The sequence below is a fragment of the Lissotriton vulgaris genome, chromosome 6, assembly GCF_964263255.1.
Source record: "Lissotriton vulgaris chromosome 6, aLisVul1.2, whole genome shotgun sequence".
Lineage (NCBI taxonomy): Eukaryota > Metazoa > Chordata > Amphibia > Caudata > Salamandridae > Lissotriton > Lissotriton vulgaris.
In genome coordinates, this window is record NC_141694.1 from 156,747,381 (window position 1) to 156,768,279 (window position 20,899).

The 20,899-nt window shown below is 43.8% G+C and overlaps 1 pseudogene; it reads right to left on the reverse strand.

Annotated features, from left to right (window-relative positions):
* Nucleotides 1-5,921: 5,921 nt before the first annotated feature.
* Nucleotides 5,922-7,059, reverse strand: LOC147706944 (uncharacterized; annotated as a pseudogene).
* Nucleotides 7,060-20,899: the final 13,840 nt, after the last annotated feature.

A 20,899-nucleotide genomic window follows, 5' to 3' on the forward strand; every position in this document is an offset into this window, starting at 1 on the left:
TATAGATCTCTTGTGGGCTGATACTTTTAACTATGTATGCACAAGCTCCATGTCTATTTTGTATTGTTTTTAAACCGTTTGTTATTGTATACACTGTTTGAATGGGTGTTGATTGTTGTACATAAAAAACTGATGGAATATATATGTTTTTACCGACAGCCCTGAAGAAGTCCCAGCTTGGGACGAAACGCGTCGGCTGTATGTTTTACTGAAAACTGAAAATAAAGATTATCAGAAGATTAACAACATCTCTTTGAGAAATAATTCCTCCTTGTGCTTAATACCATTTGCACTTATTGTCTTTTCCTTTGTGGTGCACCTTTGCGGTTGTTTTATTTATACCTATTCCTTGTGCCTGAATTAGCACTGCCATCAGGGCTGCCTTGTTTCCAGAGTTCCTGGGCTATGGTTATTCTTTGTTCCTGTTAATGTGCTGCAGCTATTTCTTGTTCCTGATTTGCACTGCTTGCAGTGCTTTCTTGACTCCTTGTTTCCTGAGCTGTAGCAATTTTGTGTTTCCAGAACTTGCACTGCCTTTCAGTGCTACTTAGATGCCAGAGCTATAGCTAGTCATTGTTCCTGAATTAGCACTGCTTGCCTTGCTTCCTAGATTACTTGATCCAGAGCTATTGCTATTCCTAGTTCCTAATTCCTAGCTACTTTTTTCCTGATTCAGCACTACTCTAGTGCTCCCTTGAGCCTCTCTCCTTCTGTATTTACCTTTTCCCAGACCCTGCCTTTCTTCCCATTACCTTTGTTTCAGTTCCTAATTTGCTGTCTTTCCTGTTGTCTTGCTTCTTTAACCTTGTATGTTTCTTACTTGCTTTCTGCCAAGTGCCCCCTGTGATTTCCTTCTTTTCCTGTTAAGCACTACTCCTTGCTAGCTCCTTGTCTATCATGCTTGTGTTTAGTTCTAAACGCCTTGCTTTTACTGCCTTGTGGGTCCCTGTTTGATCGCCAGGATCCGTGGGCACAGCTAACAACCTAGGTGGTGTTTCTTGTTCACTGTGAGTATTGTCTTTGAGTTACATTTATAAGATCACCGTAGGTATCAGCACTACAGACCCTGACTGTGCATGCATTTCCCATATGTGGGTATTTGCAGTCAGTATCTGTAACAACAATTGTGGGTGAGGAACTTACTGAGCTTCAGCCTTACAGTGTGGAGCTACCAAGTGCTTTACCCCACACTCCCTGTATTGCTAATGTTTCATATATATGTCTTGCACATCCATCCTGGGAGTAGTTATTCTGAATGCTAAATCCTCTCTTGTGTGCCTATCCATTCTGAGTTCTAGATATCTTGTTCTTTTGTGCAGGCATCCCCTTTAAATCCCTTTTCTCCTCTGACTTCTTGTGTCATCCTGGACAGTGCTGTGCTAATCTTTTTGCTTACATGTTTTACTAAGTCACCAGTCCTTGCCCACATCCCTGACTGTGTCCCAGACAGTCCCTGCCCTTGTCTGTAACAATGTCCAAATGTAGAAGCCTTCATCAGCTGAAGGCGTCAAAAGTATCTGGAGACTCTGATTGACCGTGAATTTTGATTTTTTTCCATTCTGAGCTTTCCCACCAAAAGCCAACAGCTTTTGGTGGGAAACTCCTGCAGGATTTTCAAGGCAACTGCCTGATGCCTTGAAGATTTTTGATCTCCATTTTAGAGACTATGGGGCCAGATTTAGAGTTTTGCGGGTGAGTTACTCCATCACAAGGGTGACGGATATCCCGTCTGTCGTATTACATAGGCATTATATCCTATCGCACTTGTAATATGGCAGACGGGATATCCATCACGTTTGTAATAGATTTTCCTGTACGCTGAAGTCTAAATCGGGCACTAAATCAAAAGGTACAACTTACATCCATGTCGAACCTGATTTCTGTATCCAACCCACAGTCCATTGCAGTCGGCCTGAAATCGTACCTGAGCTGCAGTCAAGTACAACCAGATGAACGTAGTTGGTGCTTAATGCTTTTTGAGCTATATTCCAGGTCATCTTATTTGATTTATGTTATTTTGGTGTCATTTTGTTAATAAAAATATGCTCTCTGCTTATATATTATACACAGATTGTTCTGGTGTTGTTTTTTTGACTTTTTAACTCCTTTTGTACATCCAATTCTTTACAAATGTTTGGACCCAAAGCTTGTCTGCTCTTTGCCTCAGCAACCAAGCACACTGCGCAAGTGAATAGGAATGTCTCCTCATGAAGTGTTGATGGAGTCACCGATGCAAAATCCTTCTATTCTAGCTGCTGCTCTTGTGAATATCACAGATGAACAAGTTCTCAAATACTGTGATAATTGGCGGATGTGGTACACTTTATCAGTCGTCAGGTCAATGCTGCTCCTCCAGTTGGACAAGAGTCTCCACTTCATAACCTGAACCCTACAGACTGGGTTAACGTTAAGAAGCATGTTTGCAAGCTGTGACTGGAAGTCTTTTGGAGAGGCCCATATCAGTTGATCCTGGTCACATACACTAATTCCTGGGGTCCGCCCAAGTTCGATATTTCTGAGGCATTGGAAGAGGGAGAAGAAGACCAGTCTGAAAAAGCGTCAGAACCTCAACAGTGGCGAGAGAGGAAGGACTGTATCACAATTCCAGTCACAACCGAGACACCAAACTTTGGACTAAGGATGCGCCTTTGCCAACACAGCGAGAACTTGTAGAAAACTCAATCAAATCAACCTGTATCAGTTGCACCTGAACCAGAGAGTGATGCTGAAAGAGGAAGTTCTGCCTCTGAAAATCCACCAGCTTCATCTGAGCTGGAAATCACAAGTACATCTCAGAATCAGTCACTGACAGAAAAAGCTTGGCCAAAGACAATGACGAGACAAAAGAGACTTTTGACAGGTACTAAAATACCTCAGACGATAAAAGAGGCAGGTGAGTTAGAGGACCACGTACTGCCCAAATGACAAGATACTGGTGAGGGGTGCTAGACTCAATGGTCACTAAATAATCCAGAAGAGAGAGGAAGGTAAATCACACATATTCAGGTTTTTATTGGATGCACTTTGTCAGAACTGACATTGAATCTGACAAATTTCTGATTGACATTGATGAACCTAGGTGAGTCCAAGACAAAATAAAAGGATTCAATTTTTGCCCTCTCTTGGCAAAACCAAAAATGACAAGCAGATAGTCAGGGTAACAGTCAGAGCCTTAGACCTCCAGTCAACATACAATAAAAATCACTGTAGAATTAAGAATAGAGTAGTGATGATAGAGTAGTTGTAGAATAACTAATCTCTTTATTCAACAATAGCAATATTATTTTCTTGATCTGATTTCAGTTAACATGGTGCAGCAATGATGCTAAATCGTGCATGTAGTTATAGTAAATGCCATTTCCATTTCTATGGTTGGGATGACGTCTATCTGCTGGTGGAAAATGTTCCCATATGCCAACAAATCAAACTGATAAACCTGTTGTTAGCAAGAAAATACATGGATGTAGAATTTCACATACCCCTCATTCTGAAAGTATTTATAGCTATAATGTTTATTTTCAGATGTTATCTGAACATGACAAAATCATGCAGGTAGAGAACTGTTTTGTGCTTCTGCAGTTGAGGGAGCTGCATGTTTCCATTTACCTGCATCCTTTTCTTTCTCATGTAGTATCTTTTTAAACTATTCTATCAGTAGCACTCTATTAAATAGTTTTATACTGATTGTGAAAAGTCTTTAGAAGATGTACTAAATGTGATATATGCAAATGTGTATTTGTGGTCTACTAAACATGCATATTGTTTCTCTAAGGGACTTAAACAAAGGGATCCGCGTGAGTACATAATGACATTTTTTATTCCTGTGATTAACGCGAGCATTACTAACAAAATCATGCAAGAGTTAACCTGCAAGATCAGTAAGGACGAGAGGAGCTCTGTAGACAAATGAATTGAAAGAATAATGCAAGCAGAGGAGAAGGAAAGTAAGACAGTTAAACTAGAACCTAGCAAGGGGAAGGGTTCTTAAAATCTAGAAGCTCTGCCCCCAAGGTAAAGTGTTGATGTTGCCAAGAAGGAAAACATTTGCTAGATAAGAAGGCAGGAAGAGAATTACTGGGATGGAGCGAATGTGAGCATATTTGCTTAGTTAGAAGGAGAACAATTATTAAAATAGAGGTAAGTATTAAAGGCATATGCTAAGAGTGTGGAAAAGCAGCTTATTTTCAGCTGTTGCACAAGTGGGTAGGTAGTTGTTATGCAACATTTGTCTTCTCCTGGATGTACCATAAGAGTGAGGTAGATCTGAAGCTTGATCACTATATAAAACAAAGCTGGTACAACTTAAAAACAGATTCTTAGAGGCATCTTTGGAGCACTAATACCCTCAGTAGTAGTTGCATTAAATGATGTGAAGATTAGACATTTATCACCCTTAGTAGACAAGTTTGCCAACAATACTGCAGGTGCATTAACAGTAATTAACAAAGAATTGCTTGCTATGAGAATGCATAATAGGCTTGCAATAGATATACTTCTCGCGAAAGAAAGCGGAGTCTGGAAGGTAATCCGCCCTAGAGAATGCAATGAATATATTCATAAAACAGAAAACCAGCTTAACAGTTATGAAGCAAACATTACAAATATTACTTGCAAATTTACGAAGTTGGAAGAGACAGGTGTGTGGAAAGGAAGAGGCTCTATATTTGGGTCTTTGGGAAGGGATTGGGTAAAATAGGTGAATTAATAGTGAGCGTAGGAAGAGGAATACTACAAAAGCCTTTGACCCCTCTTTTGGTCATACTAATTGGTATTGCTTATGTGCATTTCTTTCTAAAAATCTGCGTAGGTATTTCATCAAATGGTCAGGTAAAATATGAGATCAAGAAGCTGTCATCAACAAGAGGGGAAAAAAAAGAAAAATAATTGATTTAAAGGTTGAAGAAATGCATAGCGAACTCTATGAGACCATCAAGGACTTAGAAGGAACCAAAGAAAAGAATCCAAAAATGATGACGGTTATATTGCAATAAGACATAGATGTAATGATTTAGAAATAATCAGGGGGAGTTTTGGAATCCGTTTTTGAATTAGTGTTGAATGTATTAAAAATCAAGCCTATACTAACATATTCAATTTAAGTTTTTAAGTCTATACATGTAATTTACATTACACTGCATTCTATCTTTAACATCCCGAATATAAACTGAGTAATATAGTGAAACATTTTGATAGTTAAGCAGAAGGGTGGAAAGCTGCTCAGACACCCTGCAGATTTATTGGCTGGCCAAATCATGATCTATTTTTAGAAAGACAGAACTGTAGGAATGAACCTTAAGAGCAAAAACATCGAGTCAAGCCCACTGGAATTCAGCACTTCTGTGGCAGAGGTGTTTCCCACATAATCATGGGTTGTTGACATTTGCCACATAAACCAAATCGGCTACTTAATTTGCATATTTCACCACAAAATGTGACTAACTTAAACAGATGAAAAGTTACTAAATACAAAATTCCACTCATAGTTTCATCCAGCAACCTTTTGATTCAAAATGTTGATTGGTTATCTTTCAGTCAATGATTGTTGTATTGACTGGTATCAATGAGGTGGCACCTTCCCCACACAGCCTTACCAGTTGTTAAAATGACAGCAACAAAATACTACTGTTACATTCTGTGTTGCATTAAGCTGCATAACTTGCCTCTTCTTGTTGCACACTTTAGTAACTTACTTATGTACTAATTCCTACTACCCCTCCTGGTATATATGCCATCAACCAGGACTCTTTGCTTTCTTTCAATCTGACTCCAGGTGTAAACAATCTCCTTGCAGCCAGTGTCAAGGCCTTGGCATCAGGTGTTTCTTGGCCTTCATCTTTTCCTTTTCCTTAAGGGTTCCAGGTCATGGCTGACTTGGTAGTGTTTGATGCGGGCATGCAGAGGAGGTGATCTATCCAGCACCATCATCTTTCCATGATTTTTTCATGAGCAGGGAGTTGGAAAGTCTGCTGTAGTAGGTGATTTTTACTGATGGTGTTTGGCCTGGGGATTTGGAGGATTTTCCTCAGTCTGGTGTTGTTGAATGCCTCAACTTTGGTGGTGGTGGTCACTATTATCGTACAGGTTTCTGCTTCATACAGAAGAACCGATTTTACGTTGGTGCTAAAAAGCCTGTTCTTGGTTTGCAGCATTAGGTCCTTGAAGTTCCAGATTTTTTTTAGCTTAATAAAAGCAACCCTTGCTTTGCACATTCTTACCTTGACTTCCGGGTCTGTGCCACCTTGCTTGTCTATGACAGTGCCCAGGCAGGCCTCAGCCTCTTCCAGTGCATCACTTGCAAGCGTGACTGCAGTTGTGCTGGCCTTGATAGCCTTCAGGATCCTGGGTTTTCCCCTGTGGATGATGATGAGGCAAAGTTGTGCTGACGTCTCTGCCACATCGTTGGTCTTCTCTTGCATCTGCAGATGAGTATGGGAGGGTAGGGCCAGTTCATCTGTAAATTCCAGGTCGTAATGGTGCGTCCAAGGTGTCAACTGGATCCCATTTCTTCTCCTTGCTGTGGATGTCTTAATCAATTAGTCTACGGCCAGCAGTAAGAGTTATTGTGACAGCAACTAACCTGGGAGACTCTAGTCCTCAAGTGGAAGGCTTCCATGAGTTGAAGGTCAATCCTTTGTAAGAGTTCCTGATGATTCTTCCAAGCCTATCGGGCACACCATAGTTGCAGAGGAGTTTCCAAAAGGTCTCTCTGTCCACACTGTTGAATACCTCCTCATAGCTGATTAAATTGGCATAGAGGGGGTAGTTCCACTCCATTGACTGGTCAATGATGATGGGCAGTGTTGCAATCTGTCCTGTGCATAATCTATCTTTGCTGAAGCCAGCTTGCTGGTCTCGCAAATGAACGTCAAATTGTTTGTTCATTCTGTTTAGGGTGACTCTGTCGAACATTTTGCCTGGGGTTGGTAGAAGAGTTATCCCTTTGTAGTTTGCGCTGTTACTCAGGACACCTTTCTTGGGGATCTTAATGAGACATCCCTCCTTCCAGTCAGATGGCACCTTTCCATCTTCCCAGATCCTTCTGAACATGGGATAGAGCATGTCTACTGATGTTCCAATGTCTGTCTTCAATGCCTCTGTAGGAATGTTGTCAGGTCCCAGTTCTCATATGTTTGATGGTTGCCATATTTCTTCTTTGGTTAACCTGCTGCAGTTGATTGGCAAGTCCTTGTCAGCTGGCTGTATGTCTGGTGGGGACTGTGACATGGGCTGCTTCATCAGTTCTACAAAGTGCTCCACCCACCTTTGTTGTTGTCTTTCGTTACCTATGATAGTCTTCCCAGCTTTGCCTTTGCAGGTTTTTCTGGCTTCCTGTATCTGCCAGAGAGTTTACTTGCTTTGTTGTGATGTTCTTTCAAGTTTCCATGGCTTGCTGCTTCCTGTGTGTACAAACCATTCCCCTGCATCCCAGGTGGTTCCAATAGGGTGACGCTAGATACCAATATTCTTTCCTAGGATCTATCTCCAGTGGCAGAAAATAACACTGTATGGGTCGCAGGCCCCAAGGAGAAAGGGGGTTGGGTTTGAGAAAGACAAACAAGATGCTGTGGTGCTCCTCCGTGGCATCTACAGTGGGGTCTCAAAAAGGCCTGTCACCTATCTTGCAGCCACAGCTGCTACAGGTAAGAGCTGTGGGGCCGGGTGAGGGGGTACTTCGAGGGACAACCAAGAGGGAAAATTAATTATTTATTTAATTTTCCCTCATGGTCTTCACTCTAAAATCCCCCCCACCCAGGCCCACTACCCCACCATTGTTTCCTGCAGCGGCTGTTATTGTGAGCGAACGCCTGATAAGAAGAGTTTCTGTGAATTGCAAGAACAATTTTTTAACTCACAATATAGTTATTAAACAGAATCATAAAAATGTATTTATAACTCTTTTGTTCGTAGCACAACAGACATCAAGTAGTGCTCTGTCTTACCGGTCAGAATTCTTGTGCCATCTTGAAGTTGGAAAATGGATTCTTAATGAATCGCTTGACGGATGTCAACACAAACATCCTGTAGCTTCACAAGTTCAGCGCAAGGAGAGACCAGGTGTCCCAAATGTAGTCCATGTGTTAAGCCGGAATCCACAGAACTCATACTCCTAGGGGAAACTGAAAGTTTTACTACCAGGGAGGATTATTCATGGCAGAACACTGACAGTGCAAGAGTCTATTTCGCACTTCAAAAATCAAAGGGTCATTTTGTTTCTTAGAACCTATTGCAACTGAGCTCAGAACATTAGAAAATGTGAATAGTTTTTTTAATCAAAAATACCTGATTCCAATTGCTTCTTTTGCTGTCTTTTTCAACTTCTAGGAAATCCAATGCTCGAGTAGTCGTGGATTGGGGAGCAGCTGCAGCCTGAAGCGGAGAAAAGTGAGAAAAAGTGACTCTGTGAAGGGAAGCAAGTGAGTGCAGGACAAAGAGGCCCAGCAGGAAACCAGGGTGAGAGCAGCCTTCAAAGCCGGCCGCATGTTTCTAGAAAACAACACCTGTTGATTTTTGGCACGTGAGCTTGATTGGCAAGTGCACACACTGCTGCCACCAGGGTCATAGAAAGTTCAACTTGAACAGAGTAATTATTCTTGGAATGCACCTGCTGCAGCCCCTACGGGTCATGGAACGTTCAGATTGGGCAGAGCAATTAGTCTTGACAGTTTCTCCATGAGAATGTGATTAACAGGTGCACCTGTCACTGTTGCCAAGGTTCTGGAGCATTCTAATAGATTTTTAACAAATAGACTATTGACGATTGAGCTAAACCCAATAGTTCCCACCATGCCACCAGGGAAGGCACACACGGGGCCCACATCAGAAGTATGAACATGCAACTTGGGGAATGGGAATTAAAATGGAGAAAGAGAAATGCTCACCCAAATCACAAGGGCATAGAGGGCCATGCAGTGGGCTTCTGTGGCAAGACCATTGATGAGTCTTTGATTGTCTCTGAAGCGTCTCTTTGCTTCGTTGTTGGTTTTGTTGGCCTTGAGCTTTTTCTTTTTCCGCTCTTGTTTGATTGGTGTTGACTGCACCTTTCTTTTCCTTCCTCTCTTGGATTTTGCAGAGAGTTTCAGTGGAGATCCATTTTTATGCTGATATTTCTTGGGACCCAGTACTTCTTGGCAGGTTCATGTCACTGTTTCTTTGATTTTCTCCCATTGATTTTTTACTGGGTCTCTGTTGCCCTCTAGTTCTTGCAGGACTTGAAACTTGTTACTAAGGGTGACTGATTATTCACTTCTTTTCTGTGCATCTTTGAGGAGGGTGGTGTTATATCACTTGTGTTGGTTTGTAGGTTCCGTCCATGCTCTTGTCAGCTTTAGCTTTAGCCTGGCCACGACAAGGTGATGGTCTGGCACCATGTCTGATCCTTTCATTACTCCTACACCCTGCAGGGACCTCTGGAACATCTTGACAATGCAGACATGGTCGATTTGATTCGCTGTTGAATGGTCTGGTGACACCCACATTGCCTTGTGTACTCATTTGAGAGGGAATACGCTACTGCTTATCCCCAGACTGTTCAGGGCACAGAGATCTGCAAGCCTTTCACCATTATTTGTAATTTCACCCAGGCTATAGTTGCCTCTGACTTCTTCATTCCCAGTGTTCTCACTTCCAGTCTCGATAGTGAGATCCCCTTTTAGAATGGTGATGTCTCTCTCAAGGTATTTCTCCAGAAAGAACTGAAATTCCTTATAGGGCTTTTTTCCCCTCTTCTTTGCTGTAATTAATAGGTGAAAAGCACTGGACAGCATTCATGTTGAAATAAAAATACATGGATAATCCAAGGAAAGGGTTATGCGCACTCACCCACAAAGTCAGTTAGCCATATGACGTAAACATTAAATTAACATGTTGAGGTATTGGGAGTATGGATACACAATCAGAACACAAACCATCAATACTACGGACGTTATTCTTCTGTTATTAGCTTGCATTGTTTACATTGATAAATGTATCAAATTCAAATTTATTACTAAATCTATAATTATGAAATTATAATGTGACACATATCAATAAAAAAATATATATCTTTAGATATGGGAATTCTCTAATGATACAAAACTGATTTCAACATATTATATGTGTACCTTGGATCTTTTCAAAATGAATGTTCAGTTTGGTGTGCCATAGTAACTTATGGGGAGTTTCATATATATATATATGACTTGCGCAGTTCTTCAATTTAGGGATTTAGTGTAATACACAACACTTTGAACTAGGTGTTTTGACATTTTTTTTAATGCTAGTTATAGAAGCAATATCAGTTACCCCGTATCTCATTTTATCATATTCTCATTTTCTTTTCTGATTTTTCTTTTCAGTCTTATTGTTTTCCTTTCAACTGTATTATGTTTCTTTTTTCTTTACACTTTTTTTTAGGATTTATGATGGCCATTGAGGGTGTTTTTCCACTTCTCTTGCTATGTTTTGAGTATTAGTATTCAGGCCATGCAAACAGTGTAAACGCTCATTCTACCTGTTACTGATATCTGTTAAGCAAGAATAGTATGTTGTGTTTTTATATTACCCACAGCCCTGAAGAAGCAGAATGTTATAGCTAAAGACACGGCATCTTCAGCGACTATGTGTAACAAATTTGTACTAATAATATTTGACGCACTGTGATATTATTTTTTCTCACAATGTGTCATATTACATTATATTTTTAAAGTTATTGATACTGTAATCTGTTTGAAACAAATACAATGTCAATGTGAACAATACAGGCTAATAACAGAAGAACAAATTCCATATTACTGGTGGTATGTGTTCTGATTGTGTATCCATACTCCCAACTACCCCCCAATGTAAATTTAAAGTGTATACCAGATGGATAACCGACTTAGTGGGTGAATGCCAGGGCCCTTTCCTTGGATTATCCATTGTTTCTTGTATCTGTATGCCAAGAGGCAAGGCTGCATAACTTTTTCAACTACATTGTATGTGATATTTAATTATATTTAATATTGTGGTATTTACTTTTTTAATTACGCATAAGAATGTATTTCACTTTGGTTTGTAATTCTCTTTGTGCACTATAGCGAACTATGTACAGACTCAAGAAACATTAGTAGAAGATGTTTTCAAGACTAGGGGTAACAGTAGAAATGCCAATAATACTATACCATGTAGAGGACTGGGGAATCTATTTATCAATCTCGATAAACTATCGAAGAAATAATCCCAACAATGGTGGGAGTTAATAACTCTGAAACAATATTTAGAAATTGGCCTATTTCTGAAAGATTTGCATATTAACATTTTTCCAGCCCTGGAAAATCTATCAATCAATCAATCAATCAATCAAAGCATTTGTATAGCGCGCTACTCACCCGGAGGGTCTCAAGGCGCTTGGGGAGGGGGGGTCCGCTACTGCTCGAACAGCCAGGTCTTGAGCTGCTTCCTGAAGGCGAGGTGGTCCTGGGTCAGGCGGAGGTGGGTCAGGAGGGAGTTCCAGGTCTTGGCGGCGAGGTAGGAGAAGGACCTTCCCCCTGTGATGGCTCTTCGGATGCGGGGGACGGCGGCGAGGGCGTGGCCGGTCGATCGAAGCTGGCGTTTGGGAGCGTAGAAGTTGAGGCGGCTGTTAAGGTATACTGGGCCTTGGTTGTGAAGGGCTTTGTGTGCGTGAGTGATGAGACAGAAGGTGATTCTCTTGTTGACTGACGGTGGCAGACAGTGTCGAAGGCCGCGGAGAGGTCTAGGAGGATGAGGGTCGCTGTTTCTCTATTGTCGAGCAGAGCTCGGATGTCATTGGTTGCTGCGATCAGGGCGGTCTCGGTGCTGTGGTTGGCCCGGAAGCCATACTGCGAGAGGTCCAGGGATCTGTTCGTCTCGAGGAAGGCGGCCAGCTGCTTGTTGATGGTCTTCTCGATGACTTTAGCGGGGAACGGGAGCAGAGACATGGGTTGGTAGTTCTTGAGGTCGGTGGGGTCGGCTGATGGCTTCTTTAGTAGGGCGCTGAGTTCGGCATGCTTCCAGTTCTCCGCGAAGGTAGCGGTGTTGAAGGAGGTGTTGATGATGTCCCGCAGGTGGGGTGCGATGACAGAGTCGGCCTTGTTGAAGACGTGGTGAGGGCAAGGGTCGGTCGGAGATCCGGAGTAGATGGAGTTAATCGTGCGGACGGTGTCTTCGGTGCTGATCGGGGTCCAGGCGCGGAGGGTGGTGGTGGGGGGCGGTGGTTCGGTCGTGGCGTGCGTCGGTAGAGTGCTGAAGCTGTTGTGTATGTCCGCGATCTTGTTGTGGAAGTAGGAGGCGAGGGAGTTGCAGAGGTCTTGCGAAGGGGTGATGTCGTTGTTTCCGGCGTTGGGGTTGGAGAGCTCTTTAACGATGTTGAAGAGTTCCTTGCTGTTGTGTGCGTTGTTGTCCAGTCGTTCCTTGAACGCAGTTTTCTTGGTGGTGTGGATCAGTTGGTGGTGAGCTTGAGGGCAGTCATGTTGTCTGGTGTTGGGTCTCTGCGCCAGGCTTTCTCAAATGCTCTGCAGTTCTTCTTCGAGTTCTTGAGTTCGTCGGTGAACCATGGGGCTTTCTTGCTGCCGGGTCTGCTAGGCGGGGTCCTCAGGGGGGCGAGGTCGTCTGCGCAGTCGCTGATCCACTTCGTGAGGTTGGTGGCCGCTTGGCTGGGGTTCGATGCGCTGGTGGGTGGGTTCTTGCTCAGGGAAGTTGCGAGCTGGTCATCTGTGATCTTGTTCCAGCTTCTGCGTGCAACCTGTTGCTGTTGGTGGTGGATCGTGGTCCTTTTGAAGCTGAAGTGGACGCAGCTGTGGTCCGTCCAGTGGAGTCCGGTGGCGTGGCTGAAGGGGATGTCCTTGCTGGAGGAGAAGACGGGGTCGAGTGTGTGTCCGGCGTAGTGGGTGGGGGTGGTCACCAGTTGCTTGAGTCCGAGGTTAGCGAGGTTGTCCAGCAGGGTGGTGGTGTTGCGGTCATTGTTGTTCTCCAGGTGGAAGTTGAGGTCCCTGAGGAGGATGTAGTCAGCGGAGGGGAGGGCGTGCGGGCTGATGAAGTCGGCGATGTCTTCGCTGAATTGTGTGCGTGGTCCCGAGGGTCTGTAGATGAGCGTGCCTCTGAGGGTGGTCTTGGGGTTGATGTGGATCTGGAAGTGCAGGTGCTCGGCGGGTGCAAGGGTGTCGTCGGTGTTGGTTGTGATGCAGATGGAGTTCCTGTGGATGATGGCGATGCCTCCTCCTGTCTGGTTGACGCGGTCCCTCCGGATGATCTTGTAGCCGTCCGGGATGGCGATAGCGATGTTGGGCGCTGAGGAGGCGTTCATCCAGGTTTACGTGAGGAAGGCGACGTCTGGGGTTGTGGTGTCGATCAGGTTCCAGAGCTCGACGGCGTGTCTGTGGACTGAGCGGGTGTTGAGCAGGATGCATTTCAGGTGGCTGCTGCTGTTGCTCGTCGAGGTCTTGGGCACTGCTGGAGTGGTGCAGGTCCGGATGCAGGTGAACTTGCAGGAGTTGCAGCAGAAGGGTCCATGACCAACGACCCCGCCGCCGCCAGAGCCAACCTTCACGAAGGGATGAAAGAGGTAGCCGAGTGGATGTCGACCAGCCGCCTGAAGCTGAACTCGGACAAGACGGAAGTCCTCATCCTGGGATCCTCGCCCTCCGCCTGGGACGACTCCTGGTGGCCCCCGCCCTGGGCACCGCACCCAAACCGACAGACCACGCACGCAACCTGGGCTTCATCCTGGACTCCTCCCTCTCCATGACCAGGCAAGTCAACGCCGTCTCCTCGTCGTGCTTCAACATCCTGCGCATGTTACGGAAGATCTTCCGGTGGATCCCCACCGAGACCAGGAAGACGGTCACCCAGGCCCTCTTCACCAGCCGACTGGACTACGGAAACGCCCTCTACGCCGGAACCACCGCCAAGCTCCAGAAGAGACTCCAACGGATCCAGAACGCCTCAGCCAGACTCATCCTCGACCTCCCACGACACAGCCACATCTCCGGACATCTGAGAGACCTACACTGGCTCCCCGTAAACAAAAGAATCACCTTCCGTCTCCTCACCCACGCACACAAAGCCCTTCACGATCAAGGCCCGAGCTACCTCAACAACCGCATCAACTTCTACGCTCCCAAATGCCACCTCCGATCAGCCAGTCACGCCCTCGCCGCTGTCCCCCGCATCCGAAGAGCGACGACAGGGGGAAGGTCCTTCTCCTACCTGGCCGCCAAGACCTGGAACTCCCTCCCGACCGACCTGCGCCTGACCCAAGACCACCTCGCCTTCAGGAAGAAGCTCAAGACCTGGCTGTTCGAGCAGTAGCAGCACCCCCCCCCCTAGCGCCTTGAGACCCTCCGGGTAAGTAGAGCGCTCTATAAATGTCTATGATTGATTGATTGATTGATTGGGTGCGTTTTGGGGTGGCTCGGTAGCAGCCCGGGAGTCTGCCGGCGTTGAGCGCATTGAGTTTGGTGGCGTCGTAGGACAGTCGGGTCGTCTTCCGTCGGTGGGGGCCAGGGGTCCGGGCCCTGGGCGCGGTCAAGGCGCGGACGGGCGCAGACGGGCTTACCTTTGGCGCGCCTTCGGCACACAATCGGCACGCCCGCTGAGCGTCAATGCTGCGCGTGCGCATGGTCGCCATTTATGGCAAAGTGCAGGGAGGAGGAGCAGCTGGGAGGCGGGAGCGGGGAGGGTACAGAAAAAAAGGGGGCGTGTCCACACTCCCGGCGGCGGCGGGAAGCGGGGAGCGGGCCGGAGGGCGCGGGGGGCAGTGCACAGGGGGACAACAACATGGGCAAAGGAACCAGATGGGAAAGAAAGAAAATAAGGTTACAATACAGTACAATACAATGACACTTTCAAAATACGGCAAGGACAATCGGCAAACAATGAGCGACGGTGGGGGGCATGGCCAGGAGAAGGAAGGCTCAGCAAGGCTGAGATCAGCGGCAGGCGGGGGCACACGCGACAGCTGGTGGCCGTGCGGCGCGGGGTGTCCTAAGAAATCTTGATCCTATTCATGCTGAGAAAGGGAGGAAAAATTAACAGCCACCTCTAATGATTTAATGCTAAAGCTAATTGAGCAAGCTGAAACTAAAATGGATTCCCTAAGAAAGGAAATTAAAGAAACTAAACAATTGATTACAGGTTTAAAGTAGAAGAGGGAACTCACAAAAACGATGAGATTTTAGAAGAAGTATTAGATAAATATCAAGAACAGATCAGAGAGAGGAAAAGATCTAAGCTCCTACAGAATGAGAGAGACTATAACTCAGAACCTATATATTCCTTTGCCAGAAAATGTTATTCCGGTTTTAAAAGAGGGGATCCCCAAAAAGCACCCTTGCAAGAAAGTATTTAATTATCTGACTATTCCAGTATAGACAAAAAACGATGAGGCTGGCAGAAAACACATGTACAGGCAGAGAAAGTACAACCAAGTTCAAAGAGGACAGAGGGGGGTCAGAAGTATACAAGGAGAAGGAAACACAAATTCATGTGTCCAAACCAGGTTTATCACCAAAGAGAGAACAGTGCTTCTGAATCTACCCTATTAGTAGATTTGTCCTCTAGAAGGCTGACAGAGGAGGAAAACAGGGTGCTCAAAAAAGGTTTATCATTTGCACCAACAAGACACTTTGATGATGTTGAATTAAAACCATATCTTTTCAAATGCATTCAAATTTTTAAACTGAAGAAGTTTTTCAGTAACAAACCAGATTGGCATACTTCAATTGTGATAGAACTGAATATATATGTCCATCACCACCCCCTGTTGTTTAATTATTTTGTCCACCATAAGCGTGGAAGGGTATACTCAGACGTGAGTCCCTTGCTCATTGCACCATCAGGATTCAAGCAAGCCGGACCGAAGAAGGCTGTAATGCCAGAAACCGGTCCCCGGAAGCTTGTCTCTTTCCCAGTGAAAGAATTGGCTTGGTAGTTTGGTCTGCCCTGTTCCCATGATGCACTGGGCCAGGGACAGACTAATTTGCATATAGCCGGGTTCTGAGCTGGGATGGTGCAGTGAGCTAAAAAACGGTGTTGGATCAAGCCCTGATCTCTTGACTGGGTGAGAGTATTCTGCTTAATTCAGAAACTCTGTCCATCACCACCCCCTGTTGTTTAATTATTTTGTCCACCATAAGCGTGGAAGGGTATACTCAGACGTGAGTCCCTTGCTCATTGCACCATCAGGATTCAAGCAAGCCGGGCCGAAGAAGGCTGTAATGCCAGAAACCGGTCCCCGGAAGCTTGTCTCCTTCCCAGTGAAAGAATTGGCTTGGTAGTTTGGTCTGCCCTGTTCCCATGATGCACTGGGCCAGGGACAGACTAATTTGCATATAGCCGGGTTCTGAGCTGGGATGGTGCAGTGAGCTAAAAAACGGTGTTGGATCAAGCCCTGATCTCTTGACTGGGTGAGAGTATTCTGCTTAATTCAGAAACTCTGTCCATCACCACCCCCTGTTGTTTAATTATTTTGTCCACCATAAGCGTGGAAGGGTATACTCAGACGTGAGTCCCTTGCTCATTGCACCATCAGGATTCAAGCAAGCCGGGCCGAAGAAGGCTGTAATGCCAGAAACCGGTCCCCGGAAGCTTGTCTCCTTCCTAGTGAAAGAATTGGCTTGGTAGTTTGGTCTGCCCTGTTCCCAAGATGCACTGGGCCAGGGACAGACTAATTTGCATATAGCCGGGTTCTGAGCTGGGATGGTGCAGTGAGCTAAAAAACGGTGTTGGATCAAGCCCTGATCTCTTGACTGGGTGAGAGTATTCTGCTTAATTCAGAAACTCTGTCCCTCACCACCCCCTGTTATTTAACTAACCTGTGCTTTACCATGCTAGGTAAATGTCAGTGGACTGTAACATCAAGAGCTATACTGACAGACTTTATTGACACACCTTGCTCACAGACATAGCTACCTACTGTCATGTATTTCATGCACTTATAGAGAACTGTCTATTGATTAATCCATTAATGCAGGAAAACAATGCATGTGATTTAGTTCTAAAGTCTGCTCTATTTTATTCAAGACATTACATCAGATTAAATACCATCTAGCATCACCTGGTGGGCTCGACATTGAAAGTGGTGCACCACTACATATGGACATCTGAGCACAGAAGCACTGTGCTTTCAGGTTGCCCTAATGGAAAAGGTAATAATGCAGTAGTGGTGACAAATGTTTATAAAGAAAATGTCAAACTATCATGTCAAGAAATGAGGGAGGGGAGAGCAAGTGGACAATCATGTTATTTTAGAGGATATATAGCCTGAAACAATGTGCAGTGTCCAGTGTAAGGGACAGAGCTAATAATAGGCTGTGGCACTGCCAGTGGCTCTGGGAAATTGTGGACCTTTCCACATCTGTGTTGTGGTGTCTAGCTAGTAGTTGGAATAATGATGCATTATCGAAACAGTGTGACTGTAAGGAGGTTCTGGGGTTTTTGCATTAAGTAAAGCATGTTACAGAGTAAGCCTTTAGCATTTTGCAAACTGTTGCATTCTAGAGTCCTCCTGTACTTACTTTGCTGCGGGGCACATCAACTATTCTGGCCATGAAGTGCTATTAGACAGAGCCATCACTCATCTTCCCACATCCCCAACTGTCTAGGAATATTGACTCTCCCACAAACCTTCCCTCGCTTCCTACTTTGCTTTGTTCTCTGCCTCTTTTGTGTATGACAGGGTTTTCTCTCTCCATAATTATTGCATGTTAACAACTGGTTAGGGCTGTTTGCATGCCAACAGGAAAGCACTAACTCTTTAAAGCGTATGTGTGACAGGCTTAGGAACTAGGCAACCAATATTCTGAAGAATAATGCAAACAGTATGTGCAAGATTGGCATGTTATTTTAAGAGAATATTTTCAGAGATGTAAGTTGAAATTAGTGGTGCTAACAAAACACAGAGATGGAAATGATCTGCTCTTTGAAAGCTGTAGAGCAACGTGAAGTGATTATAGCAACAAGGTTGTCCTGCCTCGTATAAATCAGATTTGGAAGGAAATAGAAATGGCTACATATGCCTGCTTTCCATGTGCTTCTGCAACAGAGGCATCGCTAGTGTTCCAGAATGATGATACAAGTGTTCCGCCGCCCCTTTCTGTAGGGAATAATTTGAGAAGAAGGTAGATGGAGATGTGATTTGGGAGGGGCCGACATGAGGATTAACTGCTCAGTGGGCATGCTAATAGTTGTTATATTCAACAGCAGACACAAAGGCTATATATGTTATGCTGGGGTACTTAATGGCTTTGCATAGAAATTATTAGGGAGCTCTATTAATTATTCAGCCGATATAACAGTGATGCAGCTGAGAGCACATTTGTTGATATTAGGTATGGACTAGACTAATAGATTAGCGAATGTATGGAGGTGTGATAAAATATACTTGGTTCTCTTAAGGTTCACTTTGTTGTAACATATGACTTCTAAGATTAACATACATATTGTCATCATTCTGATGCACAATATTTATGGATAAATAGAACATGATAATTACCTAAACGCTGTAACTCTGTGTGAAAACTATTCTAACATATCTAAATGAACATAACTTGTTGTAGAGGGGAGTGAAACGGGTACGCTATATTTTATTTCTCTTGGGGCTTAGGAGATCTACCTGGGTTTTCCCTTATAAACCCCCCTAGGATAATGGCTTCACAATATAGCTTTCTGCTATATGAGACCAAAATGGCAACTATTACCTATTGGTTATGTAAAGTGTTGTTGATAAATGTCCAGATGGGCTGTCATACGGTAACAAGCACGCATGTCCGAAGGTATTTGTACAGATACTAGTTGGAGTAGTGCCACATTATCTTTTTTCTTTGTGTTCCAGGTTTTTAAGAAACCTAGGCCTAGTATATAACATTAAGGGCCAGATGTAGGTAATCTCAATTTACCTATTCTTATATATCGAATTTTACCAATTCGGTATTTAAGAATAGGTAAATGGGATGTAGATAATTTTTCGGTAACAATTACCGAATAGGTAAGATTCAGTATTTAACCTCATAGCTGCTATTACACATTCCTCCCCAGTGCTGCGCTGTCCATTCAAACTAGTGCTGAATGGACGTTCAATGGTCGTGCGCAGCACTGGGGAGGTAGTGCTGCCGTCGGCCAATGCACCGAGGCAGCACTTAAGGGGTTAAGAATCGTTATTTACCGATTCGGTATTTACCGAATCGGTAAATACCGATTCAGTAATTCCCATTCATTCCTATAGGCCTGGAGGCCCATAGGAATGAAAGGGAATTACCTAAGGGCATGTATGTCTGCCACATGGCACTAAATAAAAAGCACAAAATTGCTTTTTAAAAGTCATACGGAATTAACTACCAACTAATAGTTGGTGGTAAATAACGAATCCTTGAATGTAAAAAGCACTCACTTGAGTGTTCTCTACATTAAGGATTCGGTAATTTACTGAATCAGTATGTTAAGAATTCAGTAATTTACCGATACCTTAAGTTACCGATTACGTAAATTACCAAATCCTACAATTTGGCCACCTAAACCTGAAAAGCCTAATTCCGGTCGGTAACGGACGAAATTCTGTAATTTCGGCCGTTACCGACCGGAATTAGTTTAAATCTATGTGTATTGCTCATCAAGCATATTGGAAATCTGGCCCAGAAATTAGTCATTCCCTGATCTCACCCTACCAGCCCAACAAAGCACTTCGTTCATCACATGCCTTCCTGGCTAAAGACCCCAGGATTCAGAGAGCTAGAGCAGGAGGTCGATCTTTTGCCTACAATGCTCCTAAACTATGGAACGCACTTCCCCTTCATCTGAGAATCAATTCCAACCTGTTTAGCTTTCGTAAACAGCTCAAGACCTTTCTTTTTAACTAATCAGACCATCTCTGGATAGTCTCTCTTGAAGGCACTGTTCAAGTCCTAGCGCTTGGACGCCTCAGGGCGGCTGTAGCTCTCAAATAAAACCCTTTTTCATTTCATTTCATTTTCATTTCAATTAGGCTTCCTACATCTGGCCCGATATAATGATCAGAAAAATTCACAGGTTTTAAACAAACTGCTTTTAGAGATAATTCAGAATAAAGTATTCATAGAGATAAAAGAAAGTACTGTCAAAGCCAATAGGTCTTTCTTTTCAGTGCTAATTCTTGTAAACGCAGGCTTTAACAAATGCTGTTTGCATGCATTTCTTGCCCAAATGGTGTTTATCACAACAAAATACAACTATTTGCTTTGTCAATGCTTGGGAAAATAGCAAACAGCGACTTCTTTCTCTATTGCAGTCATGTAGGAGATAAAGAAAAGAATGTGACAAACAGTGTACTGATTAAGTGAACTTTTCACAAGGAAAATAGTCCTACAACCCAATACAGACATGTCATAGAAGTTGGAAAGATATATCCAACAACCAATAGCAAAATGTGAGAGAGATCCTCATCTGGGTGTAGCCAAGGCCTACTCTATTTATATTTATGGAAATTGGTAACAATAGATTTTTTTTATACAACTGCACTGTTAAGCAAGACCTAAAAAGGAAATAAAATGGGAACGAGAAAGAAAGAAACAAAACAAAAAAGGAATAAAACTGAGAAAAAATCAAAAGGCACTTTCAGACTGTGGCTGTGCAGCAGCAGATAAGGCAAAACCTTTTTAGCTGATTGCTTTGCTTTGTTTCTCCATTAATAAGGTGATGTACTTAATTTTAGCATTATTTAATGCTCACCAAAAAGGGTGCTTTTATTGCAAATGTTTGACAAGTATACATTTGTTTGACCATTGAACTCCTGGCCATAAAATCACGCTTTGAAGTAATGGTTCTGTTTTACAATATATGAAGGAAGACCATTAGCAAATGTGTTATTTCTATGCTTACCTGGCATATTCCTATGGTCCTCATCGCTTTAACCATCGCCTTTCTGGTCAAAAGCCAGATAATGTGTGTTCGGAGA